This window comes from Bombina bombina, chromosome 2, assembly GCF_027579735.1.
Source record: "Bombina bombina isolate aBomBom1 chromosome 2, aBomBom1.pri, whole genome shotgun sequence".
Taxonomy (NCBI): Eukaryota; Metazoa; Chordata; class Amphibia; order Anura; family Bombinatoridae; genus Bombina; species Bombina bombina.
This window is the reverse complement of record NC_069500.1, coordinates 932,048,274-932,069,863: the sequence shown is the minus strand read 5'-3', so window position 1 is coordinate 932,069,863 and position 21,590 is coordinate 932,048,274. Positions and strand designations below refer to the sequence as shown.

The 21,590-nt window shown below is 38.5% G+C and overlaps 1 protein-coding gene across 2 annotated transcripts in view; it reads left to right on the top strand.

Annotated features, from left to right (window-relative positions):
• Nucleotides 1–585: 585 nt before the first annotated feature.
• The window catches only part of PTPN13 (protein tyrosine phosphatase non-receptor type 13), a 565,956-nt gene continuing 544,951 nt past the window's right edge, over nt 586–21,590 (top strand). For both annotated transcript variants that reach the window (XM_053703380.1, XM_053703379.1), the window contains exon 1: nt 586–1,000. The gene's annotated coding sequence lies outside the window, so the exon portion shown is untranslated. The remainder of the gene's footprint in view (nt 1,001–21,590) is intronic.

The window sequence follows — 21,590 nt, the reverse complement described above, 5'->3', positions numbered from 1 at the left end:
CTTCCAGGTTTAGGCAGCTTGGTGACATTACCACACATGGGTGTGGTGACATCACTGGCATCACAGAATCCCCCTGGCAGTGCTGGTCCACTTGGCCACCATAATTGCAGTTTTTTAAAGGTAATTATATTTACGTGTTGCAGATGGGGTAGTTAGGGCACAAATGCGTGCCTATAGGGGTACTGAGAAGCACTGGTTTATTATAACTGCATAGCCTATACCCCTGCTATGCAATAGTCACAGAATAAGTCCTCATCAGTTATGGGACTGACAGAAACGTTTCACAGCTTTGTAAACAGGTAGGGTGAAAAGAATAAAAACTGGGGATTATAAAAAGAAAAAAAAAATGTATTCCATGGCCACAAGGCAGTGTTTTTTTTCCCCCAAACCGAAAACTGGTGGACTATTGAGAAGCTGTTTCTAGTGCTGGAAAACAAACATGATCAAAGCTGAACATTCAGCATTAGATGGCAATAGTGAGCTACCTAGTCTCATTTCCTCTAAACTGTAGCTGTAGGAGGAGGATAGGAGGGGGGTGAGTCAGAGAGTCTGGCAGCTTGCTAAGCTGCCTGTGCGTCCCTGTTACAATGGTTACAAGATCCAGCCCTGTGCTGAAACACACAGCAAGGAGCACAACAAAGAGGGAGCTGCAGCTGGACATGGCATGTATACAAGGCTGGCTCGCACAGATGAAGCCCTAGTTCCCTCTTCCCCTACAGACCCACATCTGCACTTCAATCTTCTATTTGGATGCATCATTGGATACTTATTGTAACCCCGACATGTGGTCCTCTCCCCCAGACTTCTAAACTTGTGTGGAGGCCCCTGGCTTGTGTCTGCGTAAGGAGATGCTTTTGTTGCTGCCATTGTGGATGCTTTTTAACCCTAAACCCAAAGATATATAAAAAGGAACAACTTGGGAAACTTCACTTAAAAGAAACAAACAAAACTTTGTAAACGTTCGGATTCTGTTGCAATAGTGCTGGTTCCCTACCTGAAGGTAAGAAAGTGTTTAATATATTAACCCTTCATGCTTTTGTCTTGTTAAGTTCATCTCTAACTAAGTTGTCATGTGTGTTGTTTCGAGGGGGTGGGTGGGAGCTAAATAGTGAGATTTATTTAGTGTAATCAAACATGAAGACACTTTATTTAATAATTACCTGCTCAGCATATTGTCCATCTGAATAACGTTTTTTAAATAGTTTGCTATACTTGAATTACTAATTGGCAGAATGACTGATTTTGCTCTCATGTACCAAAGATTGGGGTGGTGGGATTGTAACCGTAACCCCCCCCCCCCCTCCAAACAAAAACAAACAATGCTGGTCAACTTTTATTGCAAATTTTTAAAATCTAACTTCATTATCTCATCTGGCAGTAAGTAACATGTCTATAATGATTCACTATTTAAATGATTTATTATAATTGAAGTTTAAAATACATAGCATCTTCATTCAAATAAATATATATATATATATATATATATATATATATATATATATATATATATATATATATATATATAATGTGTGTGTTTTAGATTAGAGCACCCACTTATTTTTTTCATTGCAATGAATGTGGTAAATATATAGGAGTAGATCTTACTTTTGCTTTCTCCACTTTGCATGAAGTGGTTAATACATTAAGTAGATGTTAATTGTGCTGCCTCCCTATGACATATGAGGTAGATGCTGGTTTGTGGCAAGTCTTGTACTCAAGTATCTAGGGAATGGATATTGCATTGCATCAACAACTTTAAATTATTATTTTTTTAATTTTAAAAAGTCAATACAACTATTTGACTACTTTAAATAGAGTTTTGAACTAAAAGGCAGAAGCAATATATATGAAATGTAATATTTATTTTGCCCATTCTGAGGTAGTTCTTTGACATGCATGGTGTAATTTTGGCATCTTGGTTGTTAAAGGTTGTGTATTATCACTAGATTATAATGAATAAAATACTCTCTTGTGCTAAAAGGATGTGGAATGCAAAAAAAAAAAAAAAAGCCATCTAATTTCCAAAGCTGTTTCAAATTTATTTTACTGTAATGTTGTCTATAAATTGTACCTTTCCCCTAGCCTTCAGTGGAGCCTGCTTATGCAAGCAATCAATCAGCCTAAGGACGTAATTGCATGGGTGCAACCTGCATATGATTTAGTTGTGTGCATATGTCAGTATGCCACCCCTTCCAGAAAGAGGAAAGGACTTAAATTAAAATTCCATTTAACAGATTTTAACTTTTAACAAAAAAAGTATTTTAAAGTGGCATACAGATACTGAAGCATACTAGAAGTATACTTGATTTAACAAAAATATTTGTTAAAGGGACAGTATACACTAACATAAACACTACTTTATAAAGACAAATATGCACAGATAGTGATCTAAAAATCCAGTATAAAACAATTTTAAAAACTTACTTAGAAGCTCCCAGTTTAGCACTGTTGATGAGGTTACGCTGGGACACCCATCGAAAGGAGCTAGAAAAGCAAGAACAGGCAGACAATCCCACACCCTGCATATGAAAAAAACCTTTACACAACCAGGAGTCTGTAGACATCAGTATACATCTAAAACTTTGGGGCTTGGTTAGGAGTCTGAAAAGCAGCACAATGTTATTTAAAAATAAGCAAAACTATACATTATTATAAAAGCACTCCCATATGGGCTATATAAATGGATCATCTACAAAACATTTATGCAAAGAAAAATCTAGTGTACAATGTCTCTTTAAATAAGTATACTTTAAGTAAGTATAAAAGTGTAATAAGAAAATGCTGTAATATATTAGAACATTTTATCGTACTATTGTTTTTATATAACTTTGTTATACCCCCACAAATGGGTGAAACACACTAGTTTGGCAATACATGGCCAATGGTTGGTGACAGTAAGAACATATGCCCCTGGTGATTGGCTCTCTGGCCCATGCTTAGCTCATGATTGGCTGTGGGTGCATTACCGTGCCAGAACTGACTATAGGGTAGATTTATGAAGCTGCATTTTGTGTGGAGCAGTTTCACATAAGCGAGCCTGCTGCCACATATTTAAAGGTCATTCAAGCCAAAATTGGAATAGATATGGATGCCTTTTAGCTTTGACTAGAAGCATTTTTGTAATATACCTGTATTAGCAAAATGCTTCTAATAAAAGCTATAGCTGTTTCAAAAGTGTATTTAAGTATACACCGTGCACCAGCATTTTAAACACAGCACTTGCCCAGAGAGCCTAAAGCGATTTTACCATCTGGACATGATAGAAGCCCTGCTGGTACTCTGAGCAGCTGTAGTATTTAAATTGCTGGTGCATTGAGCATATCTAGCTTCACATGCAGGAAAAAATGTTAACACTAAAACATTGATACATTTTACTAGAAGCGTTTTTGCTTATACATGTATATTGCAAATATGTTTCTGTTCAAAGATATAATTCATCTATGTGCATGTACATTTTGACCGGTATATCCGTTTTAAGAAGCAGAAACGGCTGCTTTTTTCTCTCCGCCACCTCAGGTGGTGAGATCAAAGAGAAAAAAAACTTGCTTGTTTGGGGTGATTGACATGCCCTGCTCCAGTGCAATTGGTTGCACTGGAGAAGGGGGCAGGATTGTAAAATTAAAAAAAATAAAAAAACTTGTGTAATGGTAGATTTCTCGGTGCAATGCAACATCGCAAGGGCAATTGCAGGTGGACAGGTTGACTACTTGCAAACCTGTCCACCTGCAGGGATAGTAAATTTTGTCCTATGTGTCACTTTTGCTTGTTTAACTCTCATAACATGTCCTTATTGTACTGTTGCTTGCATATAGCTAATATATTACAATATTTTATTGCACTTTTATGTCCCTTAAAGTTATCACTTCTAGAATAATTTTTAAGGTGGAAGTGATCTGCTACCAATATGGCTGTATTGTATGTGCACAAACCTTTGCATCCTGTGCATGCGCCTGAGTTGTGATGTCACTGGTGTTTGGAGCATGTGCAGGGAACACATACACACTGTTATATCGGCATTCGGCAGTGGATTGTTCTGACACTTAAAACTTTGAAAAGGAGCATTTTTACAGAAGTATATTGGAAATTGCTTGTAGTTATTTTCTAGATCCAGAGTTTCTCAATTCTAATTCTCAGGGCACATACCAGATTTTGAAGATATCTGAACTAGAGCACAGGTGAAATAATCAGATGATCGGTAACCTTGGTTATTAAAGGAATACTAAACCCACATTTTTTTCTTTCATAATTCAGATAGAGCATGCAATTTTAAACAGCTTTCCAATTCTATTATCAATTTTATTAGTTCTCTTGCTATCTTTTTTTGAAAAAGCAGGAAAAAAAGCTTTGGAGCCAGCCCATTTTAGGTTGAGAACCTGGGTTGTGCTTGCTGATTGGATGGCTAAATGTAGGCACCAATCAGCAAGCCCTATCCAGGGTACTAAACAAAAAATAGGCCGGCTCCAAATATTTAATTCCTGCCTTTTCAAATAAATATAGCAAGAGAACGAAGAAAAATTGATAATAGGAGTAAATTAGAAAGTTGCTTAAAATTGCATGCTCTATCCGAATCATGAATAAGAGAGAAACATTTGGATTTACTATCCCTTTAACTCTCTCACTGCAGCTAATTCTAAAAATCTAGCCATTATAGCGGAAACAATTACAAATTTGAGCATGTTGTTTTATTACTAGCAGTGTATTTCACCCCCGCAAAGGGATTAAGTACATAGTTAAAGTACCACCCTGGACACAGATCACTACTGATCCATTCACTAACACAAGCTGTACAATCCCAGATGATTGGCTCAGCGGCAGTTTCTGCTCAGGACCAGCAGTGCTGTGCGGATGTTGAGCGGTACTTTAACCCCTTTGAAGAAGTTAAAGGGACACTGAACCCAAATTTTTTTCTTTTGTGATTCAGATAGAGCATGCAATATTAAGCAACTTTCTAATTTACTCCTATTATCAATGTTTCTATGAATTAGAGCTTGTAACTCTCTTGCTATAATGGCCTTTTAAGAAACACTACTCTAGTTAGTTTAAACACTCATTTGCAGTGAAAACAAAAACATTTTATGAATTGGTTTTATATTTCATTGCTGTCCCATGATTCTTCCCTAAATTTCAGTGTTTGGAATATGAGCTGATTTACAAAGTACTTTCCATGAAGGCCTAGTGAGAGCTTAAAGGGACAGTACACTGTAAAATTGTTTTTATATGAATGTATTTTCAATGACTTGTTATACCAGCTGCAGAGTATAACATTTATGAGAAATTGCATTTTCAGGTTTATTTGTCTATATGAAGTAGCTGGTTTTGTGCTTTGAAACCACAGCCTATTACAATGGGTTGAGCTTCAGGTAATATCAGATCTCATTATGTTATCATTTTATGTACACAGACTTGCTTCCTTATTTTATATTTGTCTAGAAAACCAAAGCTCAATACTTAGAGAGAACAATGGAAAATTATAATTTTATTACTTAACTATCCTGCCCCCCACTGAGAGTGTAATTTCTTCTGCTGGCTGTGTTTACTTATGCTATTCAATAGAACATACTCCAGTATAGAAACTTTCAGTATGGGTTGGGAAACCACAAGCTAAATCAGCTATTTCTGATGCCAAATTATGGGTAAAGGAGCTACTTGTAAACAATTTAAAACACTCCAGCAGGTAAAATGAATCATTAAGAACAATTTAAAGGGGGGGGGGAACATTTTGGGTGAACTGTCCCTTTAATCCACACAATTTGCTTGTTTTTACCTTTTTTTTTTTTTTTTTTTTTTTTTTTTTTTTTTTTGAAGAGGGGTTGTCTGTTTTCTTCAGTTCTTAAAGGGACACTAAACCCCCCAAAAATCTCTTTCATAATTCAGGTAAAGAATACAATTTTAAACAACATTCCAATTTACTTCAATTATCTAATTTGCTTCATTATTTAGATATCGTTTGTTGAAGAAATAGCAATGCACATGGGTGAGCCAATCACATTAGGCATCTATGTGCAGCAACCAAACAGGAGCTACTGAGCCTATCTAGATATGCTTTTTAGCAAAGGATATTAAGGAGAATGAAGCAAATTAGAAAATAGAAATAAATTAGAAAGTTGTTTAAAATCACATGCTCTTTCTAAATAACGAAAGAAAAAAAAATTGTGTTTCATGTCCCTTTAACCTCTTCACACCGTTAAGACGTTGAATGCCTTCCTAACAGCGCTGGTTTTTAAAGTGATGGTGAACTCTCCCCTTTTTAAAATCAGATCTGGAATGTAAGCGCTATTTTAGATGGAGTTTAATTCATTAGCTGTAATGAAGATGCAGTATAACATGCTTTTTAATATAGATATGAAATTCAAATACTGCATGCTCCTCCGCCCACTTCAAAAGTAAAATTTTCTGTGAGCTAACAGATTGAATTGTTGTCCAATCAGCGCTCTCCCCATATGGCACTGATTGGAGAGTAATTCAATCATTTAGCTGACAGGAAAATTGACTTTTGAAGTGGGTGGTGTAACGTGGGGTATTTGAATTTCATATCTATAACTAAGTTATAGCGCATCTTCATTGCACATGATGAATAAAACTCCTTCTAAAATAGCGCTTACATTCCAGATCTGATTTTAAAAAGGGGACAGTTTACCATCACTTTAACACTGTTAGGACGGCATGGTCCGTGTTACCATATATGGGTGTTCTGCAGCTTCCCCCTTTGATAAAGTCAAGAATTGGCCTGGGCTCATGCCTAGCATCGTAGGCAGTCCCCCATGATGCAATCTCGGCCTTCAAATCACACAATCGCAGTCCTCTTTTTCCATAATTGAACTCTGAAAATTGTTGGTTCTCTAAATTCCACTGAGTTTCTATAAAGTGATGGGCGCTGCCATGTTTGAACTTAAGTTGCTCCATATTTGTTTCCCCTGCTGAGTTTACTTTACAGAAGCTAAATTAATTTTATAGAAACCAAACCTTTACACTTATATTTTCAATATTTAATCAACTAATATAATTGTAAAAATATATCTACTTATTATTCTAAGGCTAATGTTCTCTTTGAATACATCATTTATATAACATAGTAGATGAGGTTGAAAAAAGACCAAAGTCCATCGAGTTCAACCTATACAAATCTAAAATATATACAAAAAGCTCCAGTTAAAATTAAATAATCCCACTAAATGGTGACCCATTTAATACTAGCAATCATATCCATGAATTTTGTTTATAGACAGAAATGTATCCAAATAATTTTTAAATGTATCTAGGGTATTGGCATTCACTACCTCCTTTGGTAATGAGTTCCACAATTTTATTGCTCTTACAGTGAAAAAACGTTTCCGTTGCAGGAGATTAAATCTCCTTTCCTCCAACCTTAAATGTCTAGCATTTATTAACTGTTTAAAGGGACATAAAAACCCATTTTTTTTCCTTCATGAATCAGATAGAACATAGCATTTTAAACAACTTCCCAATTTACTTCTGTTACCAAATTCTTTTTTTCTTGTTATCCTTTGTTGAAAAGCAGGAAGATAAGTTCAGGAGTGTGCACCTGTCTGGCAGCAGGTTGCAAACAATGTTATACATTAGCAAGAGCACTAGATGGCAGCACTATTTCCTGTCATGTAGTGCTTCAGACATGTGCACACTACATATCTAGATATCTAGACAAAGCAAAATTGAGAATAGAAGTAAATTGGAAACTTTTTTTAAATTGTATTCTCTGTGTGAATCTTGAAAGATTTTTTTTTTGGTTTCATGTTCCACCTATTATAAATTATACAAAGTGGGTTTTTTGTTTTTTGTTTTGTTTTGTTTTTAAATTAAAATTTTCGTCTCTTTTGGCCTAGCATGAACCATTTATTATGCAATAGCTAAATGTAACACCTAAATTATCACAGGACTTTTATCCATTCAGATCTTTTTTGCTTTGTTCATATTTCACTATATATATATATTTTTTTTAATTAGCAGTGTAAATATAACATTTATTTTTTTGTGTTTGCAACAGAAGCAGTTTTATTTTCGAAACATTTTTAAAACTGGTTGTTGCTTTTCATTTGCTGTGAAAACCATCTGTGGTCTTTTTGGCTTCTCACTCTCGCTTGCATTGCCAAAAAAAAAAACTATAATTGTTGCTGACATGGCAATGTAGGCATCCGGGCCATACATAACTGCAGCCAGGCATCAAAAATGAGGAAATTAAAGTTAATTACGTGGTGGTGGTTTTTTTTGTGTTTTTTTTAAGGGAATGCTTCAAAATGCCAATATTCTGGGCTAGACTGCTTTTTACAACCTGAAATATGGAAGCAGCAGTAAAATGTGTGTTTGCTGTTTGGATGTACGTGTTGATAATGAATTAATTACACCCATAACCCTCAACACCATATAAGGAGATTGATGCTAATAATAATTGTATAATTTCACTATTATTCAGTTGATGCATAGGCAGATATATGGTATTTATTAGTTGGCCTGTGACTGTTTCAAAGTGCTATACCGCCTTGTTTTTTTGGCTCAGGAAAATAAAACAGTATTTTTCTGATTGTAGTTTACTGTTTTATCCTTCATAGTTTGCACCAAATTCCTTGTTCTTAACTGACTTTGTATTGACTTATACAGATGTGTACTGCACAATTGTTTTCTCTTATCTTTTTAATGACATGTTAAACCAGCTGCAGAGTTTAAAATGTTTGTTAAATCAGTCTTAACTTTATTTCTATATAGGAAATAGCCGTTTCTGCTAATTGAACTCACAGCCCAATCAAAATCACTGAACTTTCGGAAAGTGCAGACCTTAACTTATCTCTATGTTTTATATATAAACAAAGTCCTCTATCTTATCTCTCACTGTATAGACAGTGAGATCAACAATGGAAATTTTAACATTTTGGTACCGCTCTGTCCCACTCTCCACGGGGAGTGTGATTTCTTCTTAACCTTTGTATTTACATACATTTTCTTACTTATGTACTGAAATTTTCATTATATGTGGAGATAAAATATGCACATGCACCATTTTCTGGATCATAAAAATACAAGAGGTCTATTTCTGAATTTACACCGTAGTACCGAATACTTGGTAAATATTTTACTCTCAGTGTAGTCCTGTGCTGTACTTATTGAAACTGCATTATTTATTGCTTAGTTGAACATTTTGTTAAAACATTAACTTTTTGATGTTGTAGATATTAGCATTAGTTAACCTCTGGTCACAGGGACCTCTTCATAGTACAGTGGCACAACTTAATCCGATTAGCATTTCACCAACTGGCTGGAATGTCTGAGCTTTGGAATGTGAAATCGAGCTGCAGTTCCTCCTTCCTAAAGGAATGAGATTTATGAAGAATCGGTGTAGTTTATAGTCTTGCAAACCAGAAGCAAAAATGCATTTCAGGGAATTAGAAAACTATAATCTTATAGAACATCTTGTGCATGGACAAATTACACTTTTGGGTGTAGGGATGAGTTTCTGATTGCCTGAAACAACATATATAAAATAGAAACTCTTCAAAATAAGGCTACTAAAACATTATATGGTCTAATATTGACACTTATGTATAAAGCATTGAAGAGAGAAAGGCAATGATAGAAAACTTCACGAATATTCAGAGATTTAATAAATCTGAGGATTAAAATATTTTCCACAAAAAAAAAAATCGAAACACCACCGCAGTAAGGGATTATGCTCACAAATTGAATTCAGGAGTAGTTTACCAGAGGTGTAGAACAATGTAGTGGTAGGCACAAATATTATAAGTATATTTATGTTTAAATCATTTTTATTGAAAAATTTTCATTCGTGCAACAACAGAGCAAGTGTTATATGTTTACAGGCATTATCAAATACAACATACATAATTGTCACTATCAATTGCCATCAGCTAATACATCTATAAACTCTCTATATTCCGTCTTATGTATTCTTCACCCTTTTACATTGCCGTGTTGATTAATTCCTGAAAGTCCATATTTGAGTGGGTAGTCTCTGTTGTTGCATAATAAAGCGTAAGATAACTCACATCAATTTTTTATAATTTTCTTTTCTCTACTAATAACCAAAACAAACTTAAACAGTTATAACATAAGTGTTCGGATGCCGGGAAGTGGCTTACCTGTCCTAGATTCCTATAGCGCTTCACAATTCCCTAGGTGTTGCTCCTTTTAATCCTATCTAGCCTTCTAAGTAGACCAGTTAAAGCCATCTCTAAGTATCCAATAATACCATACTTCATCGTTTTTTTCTTTTGTGTTTAACGACCAAGCTGCACATTCATACATGTTATATGTGTGTTGAATTTTATTTTTGATTTCTGGCCAGGTGGGTGTACCCACCTTCCAATATTTGGCTATACAGGTTCGTACTATCGTGCATATGATTCTAATAAAGGTATTTATTGGCTTATTGTATTTTTTAATTCTTTCATGTAGCAGTGCCTGTGTGATGTTGAGGTGAATTTGTTCATCTAATAGGTAGCTTAACATGGAAGAGAGCGTTTTCCACACGGTTTGGACCTCTGTGCAGTCCCATAACATGTGTCTATAAGTTCCCACTTCCCCACACCCTCTATAGCATTGTCTAGAATTGTTTTGTGACATATATGAGGTTCTAGTTGGTGTTAGGTACCATCTGAATATTGTCTGCAGATTATTTTCTCTCAAGTCTGCACTTAGCAATCCCTTTGTAGCTGTATGAAATATCTCATACCATGTGTCTAAGTTTACTGTCTTCTCTATGTCTGCCTCCCATTTGAGCATTAGTGTGGTTTTAGTCTTAGATCTTGCTTTCTGAATACTTAGGTATATTATAGAGATAGCATGTTTCGGTCTCCCCTGTGAATTACAAAGACCCTCTAATATTGATTTATTTTTGTCGTTTGTTTTTCTGAGGTATGCCCGTAGGGATGAAGTTACCTGCAAATACAAGTACCAATGGATTTTTATAGGGGCTAGTTTCTCCTGAATTTGGGTGAAAGTCATTATCTTATTTTGAACCAGCAAATCCGCCACACGGTATAATCCTTTGTTTTCCCATTTAGCTACTTCTCTCTGTGACTCCCCGTGTAGTAGATATCTAATAGGTTGTAATGTTGACCCCACTGGGCATAGTCCCTTTTTGTGGGCCAATTCTAGCCAGATGTATTGTGTGCATTGACTGGCTAGTGAAAGGCAGGCATCTGTTCTGGGAGTGGTAGTTTTACATTCCCATAATATAGCGTCAGCTTTACTCCACGTTCCCATGTCGGATTCTAGCTGTGTCCAAAGAGCCTCATGTTTAGATCTGAGTGTTAGTGTGTCTTGGGCCAATCTAGAGGCCTTAAAGTAGTCAATCAAGTTCGGCACACCCAGCCCTCCCAGGCTCCTATGTTTTGTCATAGTTTTGCTGGCTATTCTGGCATTCTTTTTACCTCTAATGAATGTCAAAATGTCTAACTGTAGCTTCTCTATATCAGAATATGTAATTTTTATGGGGAGGGCCCTGAATAGATAAAGCAGGCGGGGCAGTATCGTCATCTTTACCGCTGACATCCTTCCCATCCAGGAGAAATTACATCTTTTCCACTTCTGCATGCTTGTCTTATGGACTTATATAGCGGAAGATAATTGGCTTTGTATAGTTGGTGTATCTGTGGAGTTAATTTTACCCCTAAGTATGTTAGTGTCTGTTTTGTCTGTTTTAATTCAAAGTTGATGTCTAGTAACTTCTTTGTATGTTGGGGGATCTCTATTGGCATGATTTCACATTTATCTAAATTGATTCGATATCCTGAGAGTGTTGAAAAGTCAGCAATTATCGAATAGAGGTTGGGCAGAGAGTGAAGAGGTTTGGTCAAGGTGACCAACACATCGTCTGCAAACAAATTTAATTTATATTCAGTGTCTCCTATTTTGACTCCCGATATACTAGGCGTAGCCCTAATCTTCGCTGCTAATGGTTCTATGCATAGCGCAAACAGCAAGGGTGACAGTGGGCACCCCTGCCTTGTGCCATTTAAAATAAGGAAAGTATCAGATCTATATCCATTTGAGGAAACCTGTGCAGTCGAGCCAGTATATATTGCTTCTATCGCCTCAACAAAGGGACCCCCAAAGTTCATTCTGGCTAAAGTTTTCTTCATATAGCCCCAGTCCACCCTGTCAAACGCCTTCTCCGCATCCAGAGACAGGAGCAGAGAAGGCGTTTTTGTCTCATTTAAGTAATGTATAGTGTTTATCAAGCGTCTAATGTTGTCTGGGGCTTCCCTATCTTTTATAAAAAATTTTTAGTGAAGATCTTCAAATCTTGATTTATTAAAGATATGGGTCGGTAGCTGGCGCATTTCTTTGGGTCTTTGCCTGGTTTAGGTATGACTATTATTTTTGCTTGGAGCAGTTCTGGGGGAACTGGGTTACCCTCCAGTATGTAATTGCAAAATTTAGTGAGATGGGGAACTAGGCATTCTCTGAATAGCTTGTAGTATTCACCGGGAAAGCCATCTGGTCCTGCCGCCTTTCCCAGTTTTAAGGCTCTGATTGCAAGAACCACCTCTAATTTTGTTATGGGTTTATTTAAATCATCTCTATCTTCCTCCGTCAATTTTTCTAGGGGAGTAGATCCCAAAAAGTCTTGTGTGAGTTTCTCTACTTCCGGAGAATGTTTAACTTTTTGGCCGTTATAAAGTTCTGCATAAAATTCTCCAAACGTATTAACTATCTCTTGGGGATGGGTGGTGTTAGTGCCGTCTTTTTTTTCGATTAATGCTATATTGGCTGCTCGAAATCTCTCTCTGATCTTATGGGCTAAATACTTATCTGGCTTGTTGGCATATATAAAGTATTGAGATTTCAGTCTCATTATAGCTCTTGTGGCTTGGGACGTCATGTGTTTTGCTACTAGTTCTCTTTTAGTTTGTAGTGCCCTTAGTATAGAATGGCTGCCTGTCAGCTTGTGTTGTCTTTCCATACGTGTTATTTCACTTAGTGCTTGTGTTAGGTCTTTTCTTGTTTTTCTATTATGTATTGCCTTTCCCTGGATAAGTGCCCCCCTAATTACTGCCTTGTGGGCCGCCCACACCTGAATTGGGTTGTCTGTCGTCCCTGAGTTGATTTCCCAGTAGTCAGTAAGGTGTTGCAAGGTTTTGGAATGTATTTCTGGGTTTTTATGTAATACGGGGTCATAGGTCCACGACCTAATTCTACAAGGGTCACTCAAACCTTTCAAGCTAAGCTCCACTATAGAATGATCCGACCACACACATGGGGAGATAGAAGTGGAAATTAACAATGGCTGCAATATTTGACTAGTGTATATATAATCTAAGCGAGAGTAGGTATTGTGTGCCGCTGAATAAAATGTGGTATCATTTGTGTCGCCATTTAAGGTAGTCCATGTGTCGAGTAGGGAGTGGGAGCCCAGCGAGTTATGGATAGATTTAATGATACTGCTACGTCTCTGGAGTTTATTTGACCCAAGTGTCTTATTTGAGTTACCCTGAGATGTCATGGGGATATTGAAATCTCCTGCTAGAATTATTCTGGTCTGTGACCATTGTGTCAGGAGGTGTGAGAGACTTTCAAAAAATAAGTGTTGGTTTTCATTGGGTGCATAAACATTGCACAAGACAGTGTCTACATTGTCTAGTTGACCCTTTAAGATTATATATCTGCCTTCTACATCGGTGATGGTGGATTCGTGCACAAAGTTTATTGTGGATTGAATTAATATCGATACCCCTCTTTTTTTTGTTCCTACTGTGGCATGGTAATGTGTTGAGTATTTTTTGGTCCAATAATAAGGGAGGAGTGGTTCAACCAAGTGTGTCTCCTGTAAAAATAGTATGTTGGCTCTAAGTGTATTGTACTGTTTAAAGGCCAGTCGTCTCTTGACATCTGTATTTAAACCCCTTACATTATGGGAGATAATCCTCAGCTCACCTGCCATATTCCATCTGGTTTAATTTGTCTAACTTACCTCGCATCGATACAGCCTCAACACCTACATCGCCCTTCTTGGCTCTACTGTTTTCTAAGCTGCATTTTTCCTCGATATATTCTTGGGAGTCTAACATTGGGAGTTTTCCACTCCCGGCATCCTTAAACACATAATAAAATAAATAACATTCAAACAAAACATCATAACTTGTAACCCAAGGAGTGGGTCCCATAAATCTCTTCCTACCCAGCAAGATATAAACAGGGGCCAAAAGAAAGATGGCCGAGATTGGAAGAGAAGGGAGGAAAAAGGTTAGGTAGTAAGAGGAGGGGGGGAGGTGATAGTGTAATAAAAGGAATAAAGAAGAGGAAAATGAATGAAATTCAGAAAGGAAAAGGTTACTGGAGGTGTTGCTCCAGCTACACTGGCCTGAAAGGTTCTCAAGTGCTGATACATGATATTTAAGCTAAGTTGTTCCCATTCACTGTAATCCATTAGCTTCTTCCCACTACAAAAAGTGTGAGAGGAGGGAATTGTCCCTAGGGATTACATCTTGAGTTAAATTTCGTCAGTCCATCTCTGTTTTCCAAGTCCTTATCAAGTAGGTCTGAGAATATATTGATCTGCTGTTTAGAAAACATTTATGTCTTCAATGAGGTTTGTTTTCCCTGTAGGAGAGGGACCTCCAAAGTTCTTTTTTTGTTGGATTGCAGCCGGGGTTTCATGTCTTCTGTTTTTTCCTATTTGACTTGGACCATTGCGTTTTTGACAGCTGTTCCACTACTGTCTGTGGATGATTTGACTGTGTAGAGGATGGGATCTCGGGAGCCTCTAATCCTAGAATGGTGCAGACTTCAGGTATGTCCATTGGTTCTTTGATGGTTATCGTTTTGGAGTCTTTGGTGATATAGAGTGCAAAGGGGAAGCCCCATTTATAGGGGATTTGATGTTTCCGCAAGAGTTGTGTTAGTGGTCTCATGGAGCCTCTGCGCTGTAGAGTCTTGACGCTAAGGTCTTGATAGAATTGTATTATGTTCCCCTGGAACTTGAACGTGGGGTTTTTCCGGGCTGCTTGCAGAACCTTATCTTTGTCTTGAAATAGCGCCATCCTGATTATGATGTCTCTGGGAGGCATGCCCTCTTTAGGTCTAGGTTTGAGAGCTCTGTGTGCTCTTTCAATGCCCATGTTGAATTCTGCTTTCTCTGCCGTCACTTGATGAAAAAGTTGGGCTATATAGGTGAGGAGATCTTTGTTTTGGATAGTCTCTGGCACTCCTTTCAGTCTAATATTATTTCTCCTACTCCTATTTTCCAGGTCTTCTATTTTTTCCTGGATCTCATTTAGTTCTTGATGGTGGGCAGCAACCGATTGAGTGACATTAGTAATATCTTCCACTAGCGTGTCAGTGTGTTCCTCTAAGGAGTCAATGCGGCCTCCTAGTTCCGTTATTTCTGTTTTAATATCTGCTAGGCTGTTAGTCATTGCCGTATGCATATTATCAATTTTATTCCATAATCTTTTGAAGTTTGATGTTATATCTTGTTTAGAGACCAAGTCTCTCAGATCCCCTTTTGTAACTGGGGTCAGATCTTCATCTGTTACTGTAGGTTCCATATTTGAGTCCTCTTGTATTTCTAGATCTGGCTCTGATAATAGGTTCGGTTTTATGTTCTGTGATGTTTTGAAAAATGCGTTTACTGTGACTGTTTTGGGTGTTTTGTCTCCCTTAATCAATCTTCTAGTAGACACTATAGTAGTGTCCTTGTAAACACCTGGTATTGCAGTCTCTACACGTGGTAGTTTAGATTAAGGGGTCAAGTACGTCTCTATTTTTCTGATTTCGTAGCTGTGTTTCTACCCCTTATCATTAAGATGCTAATTATTCCCAGTGGCTGTATATTTTGTTGTCTCTTGTCCTCTTTGATTGTCTATGTTGGAAGTGATTGAAGTCACGGACTGCTCCTAATTGCGGTTATAGGCAGATATTTGAATTCAATTTGTCCCCTTGCTTCCCCTCTGAGATATTTTATTTGAAGAACAGCTCCGTTATTATTTTATATATGTATTGTTAATATGCTTTCTGCATGGTCTCACCTTAGCTTCTGTGTCCAAGATTTTCCCTCTATTCTGTCAGACACCATGCTGCGTCGTTACCTCTGCAGCGTCTGCATGGCCGGCGCCATCTTGGCAACTCTGTTTGAGCCTTGCGGCCTCCATCTACAATGCTGCCGATCCTCTCACCATCTGCTGCTCCTCACAGGGAGCTCTTGATCCTCAGCTGCTTGTTGCTGTATATTTCACCGGGTTCTGCTTTCTTCTGTCATCCGGTGAGTCTGTAATGGGTCCGGTGCAGCCCTGCACTTCTACGGCTGTCTCCGTGACTCTACCGCTTCCACTGTTGCTAGCTGCAGGATTCTCCAGTAGTGGTGGGATTAGTATAGGTACCCCATTAATTTAGCTTGCAATATACAGCACTTGAGGTCAATTAAACAACTTATTAGCCAGTGTGCTGAGCGGAGCTCTACGCTCATGCGACCATCTCCTTGCTCAGTTAGGCCACGCCCCCATTATAAGTATATTTAAAGGGACATGAAACCCAACATTTTTCATTCATGATTCAGATAGAGAATACAATTTTAAACAACTTTCCAATTTACTTTTATTATTTAATTTTCTTCCTTGTCTTGTTATCCTTTGCTGAAAGGTTTATCTAGGTAAGCTCAGGAGCAACAAAGAACCTAGCTTCTAGCTGCTGATTGGTGGCTGCATATATATATCGATTGTCATTGACTCACCCATGTGTTCAGTCAGCAACCAGTAGTGCATTGCTGCTCATTCAACAAAGTATACCAAGAGAACAATGAAAAATTGATAAACGGAGTAAATTAGAAAGTTGCCTAAAATTGCATACTCTACCTGAATCCTGAAAGAAAAAAATGGGGTTTTATATCCCTTTAAGAATGCCTGGGATATACATATACAAAGGATACATTAAAAGGACTTCAACCAACTTTTTATTTGTTTGTTTTGCATAAAATATTTGTTTGTCCCACGCTCCCTAGCAAGACCAAAACGCAAGTTCTGTAACCTGCCAATACTGCAAATTAAATAGCTGGTTTATGCAATTAAATTAAATTGGATAGACATGATGGGAACACTTTCTATCTGCTTTGAAAATCTATTAAAAACAAATAAATAAAATGTTAACTTCCAAAATGACTACAAATGCTCTAAGATTGTGTTATCACAAACTAGTGGTTCTAGTGCATTTAAATTTGGGGAACTAGCTCAGTGAAGTATTATTATCAGGTATTTGTAGAGCGCCAACAGGTTCCGTGGCACTATGAACATAGGTGGTATATAAAAAACGATTACAGGGATCAAATGGGGAGAGAGGGTCCTGCTGAGAGTTGCACTGTTGTAGTCGGCTCTTATGAAGGTGAACTACAAACAGCTGGGCTCATAGGCTTACATGCTATGGGGTTTTAGGGGATAGCAGTGGAGATAGGAAGGTTAGTGTAGGTTGTAAGCGTCCCTGAATAGTAGAGTCTTCAGGGAGGACTTGAAGATTTTAAAACTAGGGGAGATTCTTGTGGAGCGAGGCAGAGAGTTCCATAAGATGGGAGCCAATCTGGAGAAATTTTGAAGATGGGAATGTGAGGAGGTAACGAGAGGAGGAGAGTAGGAGATCATGAGCGGAGCAAAGGGGATGGGAGGGAAGAGTATCTGGAGACAAGGTCTGAGATGTAGGGGGGAGCAGTGCAATTGAGGGCTTTGTGTGTCAGAGTGAGAATTTTGTGTTTAATCCTGGAGGCAAGAGGAAGCCAGTGAAGGGATTGGCAGAGAGGTGCGGCAGATAAAGAGCGACGTGCAAGGAAGATGAGCCTGGCAGAGGCATTCATTATGGATGGTAAAGGAGTTAGGCGGCAGGTAGGGAGACCAGAGAGGATAGAGTTGCAGTAGTCGAGGTGGGAAAGGATGAGACAGTGGATTAAAATCTTTGTTGTGTCTTGTGTAAGGAAATGTCTATTTTTAGTGTTTTTAAGGTGGAAGTGGCAGGCTTTAGCCAAGGACTGAATGTGAGGAGTGAAAGAAAGATCTGAGTCCAATGTGACCTCAATACATTGGGCATGTGAGGTTGGGGTAATGATGGAGTTATCAACAGTTATAGAGACATTGGGTGGAGATTTTGGAAGAAGGGGGGAAAATAAGGAGCTCAGTTTTGGAGATATTTAGCTTGAGGTAGTGAGAGGACATCCAAGATGAGATATGAGAGAGAAAGTTAGTGACACGGGTTAGCAAGGAAAGGAGGTAGTTCTGGTGCAGAGAGGTAGATTTGGGTATCGTCGGCATACAAATGATAATGAAACCCGTGGGACTTTATTAAGGAACCGAGTGAGGACGTGTAGATTGTGAATTGAAGGGGACCGAGGACAGAGCCTTGCAGTACCCCAACAGAAGGGGGTAACTGGGCAGAGGATGCCCCAGAGAAGGCTACACAAAAGATACGGTTAGACAGATAGGAAGAGAACAAAGAAAGAGCTGTGTCATAGATGCCAAAGGATTGGAGGGTATGGAGCAAAAGAGGGTGGTCAACAGTATCAAAGGCTGCAGACAGATCAAGGAGGATAAGTAGAGAGAAGTGACCTTTTGATTTTGCTGTAAGTAGGTCGTTGGTAACCTTAACAATTGCTGTCTCTGTTGAGTGAAGGGGGCGAAATCCAGATTGCAGTGGGTCAAGGAGGGAGTTTAGTGTAAGGAAATGGGATAGGCGTGCATATACTAGCTTTTCAAGAAGCTTTGAGGCAAGAGGTAGTAGGGAAATACAACGGTAGTTGGATGGGGAGGTTGGATCGAGAGAAGGTTTTTTGAGGATAGGTGTGACTAATGCATTCTTAAGAGATGTGGAAACTATACCAGTGCTGAGGGAGAGGTTAAAGATGTGTGTGAGTTTAGGGGTAAGGGTAGAAGAGAGGGAGGGGAGTAGTTGTGAGTGGATGGGGTCGAGGGGATAGGTAGTGAGGTGAGAGGATAGAATAAGGGCAGAAACTTCATCCTCTGTAACAGGGGCAAAAGAGCTAAATTTATGGCTATGTGGTTTTTGGATGATTGTGAGCTTTTGAAGGGGAGGGAGACCGGTAGTATGTTGAGAGCTGATTTCATTTCTGATGGAGTCGATTTTGTTGTTGAAGTAGCTGGCAAAATCTTGGGCTGAGAGAAAAGTTGTTGTGGGAAGTGGGGGTGGGCAGAGAAGAGTATTGAATGTGGAGAACGAACATTTTGGGTTTGAAGAAAGAGTAGAGATAAGAGTAGAGAAGTAATGTTGCTTATATAGAATAAGGGCAGAATAGTAAGAGTTCAAGATGAACTTATAGTGAAGAAAGTTAGCAGAACTCCAAGATTTCCTCCAGTGTCGCTCAGCAGTACTGGAACATCTGCGTAGGTACCATGTCAGAGGAGTATGCCAGGGCTGAGGATGAGTGTATGTTTTCCGAGTTATGGTAGGTGGGGCCAGCTTATCAAGGACCAATGTAAGGGTGGAGTTATAGTGGCAGATGGATTCATCAGGACAAGAAAAGAAGGGGATGGAAGAGAGAAGAGGTTTGAGAGAGCTAGCGAGCTGTTGCTGATCTAATGACTTGATTCTTCTGTGAAGTTTAGTGTGAGGGGTAGAAGGAGGGAGAGTTGTAGGGAGGGAGGTGATGATACAAGTGAGGAGGTGGTGGTCAGAAAGAGGAAAAGGTGAGTTTGTGAAGTTTGAGAGTGCATCAATAACTGAAAATAAGATCAAGGGAGTGACCATCTTTGTGAGTGGGAGAGTCAGTCCATTGTGACAGGCCGGAAGAGGAAGTGAGTTGCAGAAGTTGTTTTGCAGAGGAGGCAGTGGGATTATCAACAGGGAGGTTGAAGTCACCAAGAATGAGGGCAGGGGTATCCGAGGAAAGTAAGTAAGGTATCCAGGAAGCAAAGTGATCTAGAAATAGAGTTGCGGAGCCAGGGGGGCGGTATATGACTGCAACGCGTATAGAGAGGGGAGAGAATAAGCGAATCATGTGTGTTTTGAATGAAGAAAATGTGAGGGAGAGAAGGGCTGTATTTGTTGAAAGGTGCAACTAGAGGAAAGTAAAATACCAACACCACCTCCTAATCTATTGTCAGACCTAGGAGTGTGGCTGAAGTGGAGACCCCCATGTGACAGTGCAGCAGAGGAAGCAGTGTCTGAAGGAGAGAGCCAGGTCTCTGTGAGAGCCAGAAGATTGAGAGAGTGGGAGATAAAGAGGTCATGGATAGAAGTGAGTTTGTTGAAAACAGAGCGAGAGTTCCATTGTGCACAGGTGAAGGGGGTGGTGGCTTTAGATGCAAGAGGAGTAAGATTAAGGTTACCAGAGTTTTGTTTTTGAAGTCTATTGAAGGGCACACATCAGTGTGCAGGGCAAGGAAGTTGTGGGGAACCAGGATTGGGGAAGATGTCGCCAGCAGCTAGTATGAGCAAGAGGGAGAATGATGCGGTTTTTGTGATGAGTTGCAAGGGGGAGAGAGAGTCTTTAGGAATGTGTGAAGTTTATGAATACAAAAGTAAGGTGAGGTTAAGAGAGACGGGCTAATGAGCAGTGCAGGTGGTGAGGGGGTAAGGAGTAATTGATTAAAGTAGTTTGTTAAACAGAAAAAAGGTGGTAAAAAGGAATATGAAGATATTTAGCATTTTTACAAAATAGTCAAACAGTGTATACAACTCAGTTTACAAACAGCACTTGCCTTATCCCTTGTCCACTCCTTGTCTAATTTTTGTATAATTCTTTGTGCCTCACTTATAAATGTGAACAGATGATCTTACAATACTGCTATCTAAGCCTGCATTGCTTCCCCTTAGCAGTGTTAAATGTATAGGCCACAGCATTCAGCTGAATGCAATAAATTAGGTAATGACCTGATCAAAGACAGTCAAAGGCCAATTGGGAAAATTTGATTCAGGGTGAGATAAGTTAAAAATAACAGACAATAGAATTTGGGGGAGGCTGTGGTTAAACCATTAGTGAAATTATACATTTAGGAATTAAAACAAGTGTTTGCAAGGTTTGAACATCACATAGATAAAGCAAGATATCAGCAGGGTAAATACATAATTAAATATACAGACAAATGCTAAAAGAGAGGCTTGAAATACAGATGACACAAAAACAGGGAAAAGGGCAGGATTTGAATGCAGGGACCCAATTCACATACCAAAAGAGAGGCTGGAAATGCAGATTACACAAAAAACAGGGGAAAAAGGCAGGATTTGAATGCAGGGACCCAATTCACATACCTGAAAGCAGAAGAGAGAGTAGGTTAACTCAGCATTCCTTAGCAGATGTCAATAGGCAGTTTGTTAGTAAACAGCAGTGTGGTCAGTATTGAGTATCAGTCTTGTATAATTCTCTGTGCCTCACTTATAAATGTTCACTTAAGAGATGTGAACAGATGATCTTACAATACTGTTATCTAAGCCTGCGTTGCTAACCCTGCAAGTACCCCCAAAGTATTTTAACTTCATTAAAGGGATACAAAATCGTAACTCCTGCTGCCCTCAGGGAGATGAGAGAGCAGACATCTGTTGAACTTAAGTTGCATTCTGCCACTTTTGAACATGAGCAAAACAGACGTTTTGTTTCTCTTGCATTCACTAAACCAGCTTAAGTTACACTA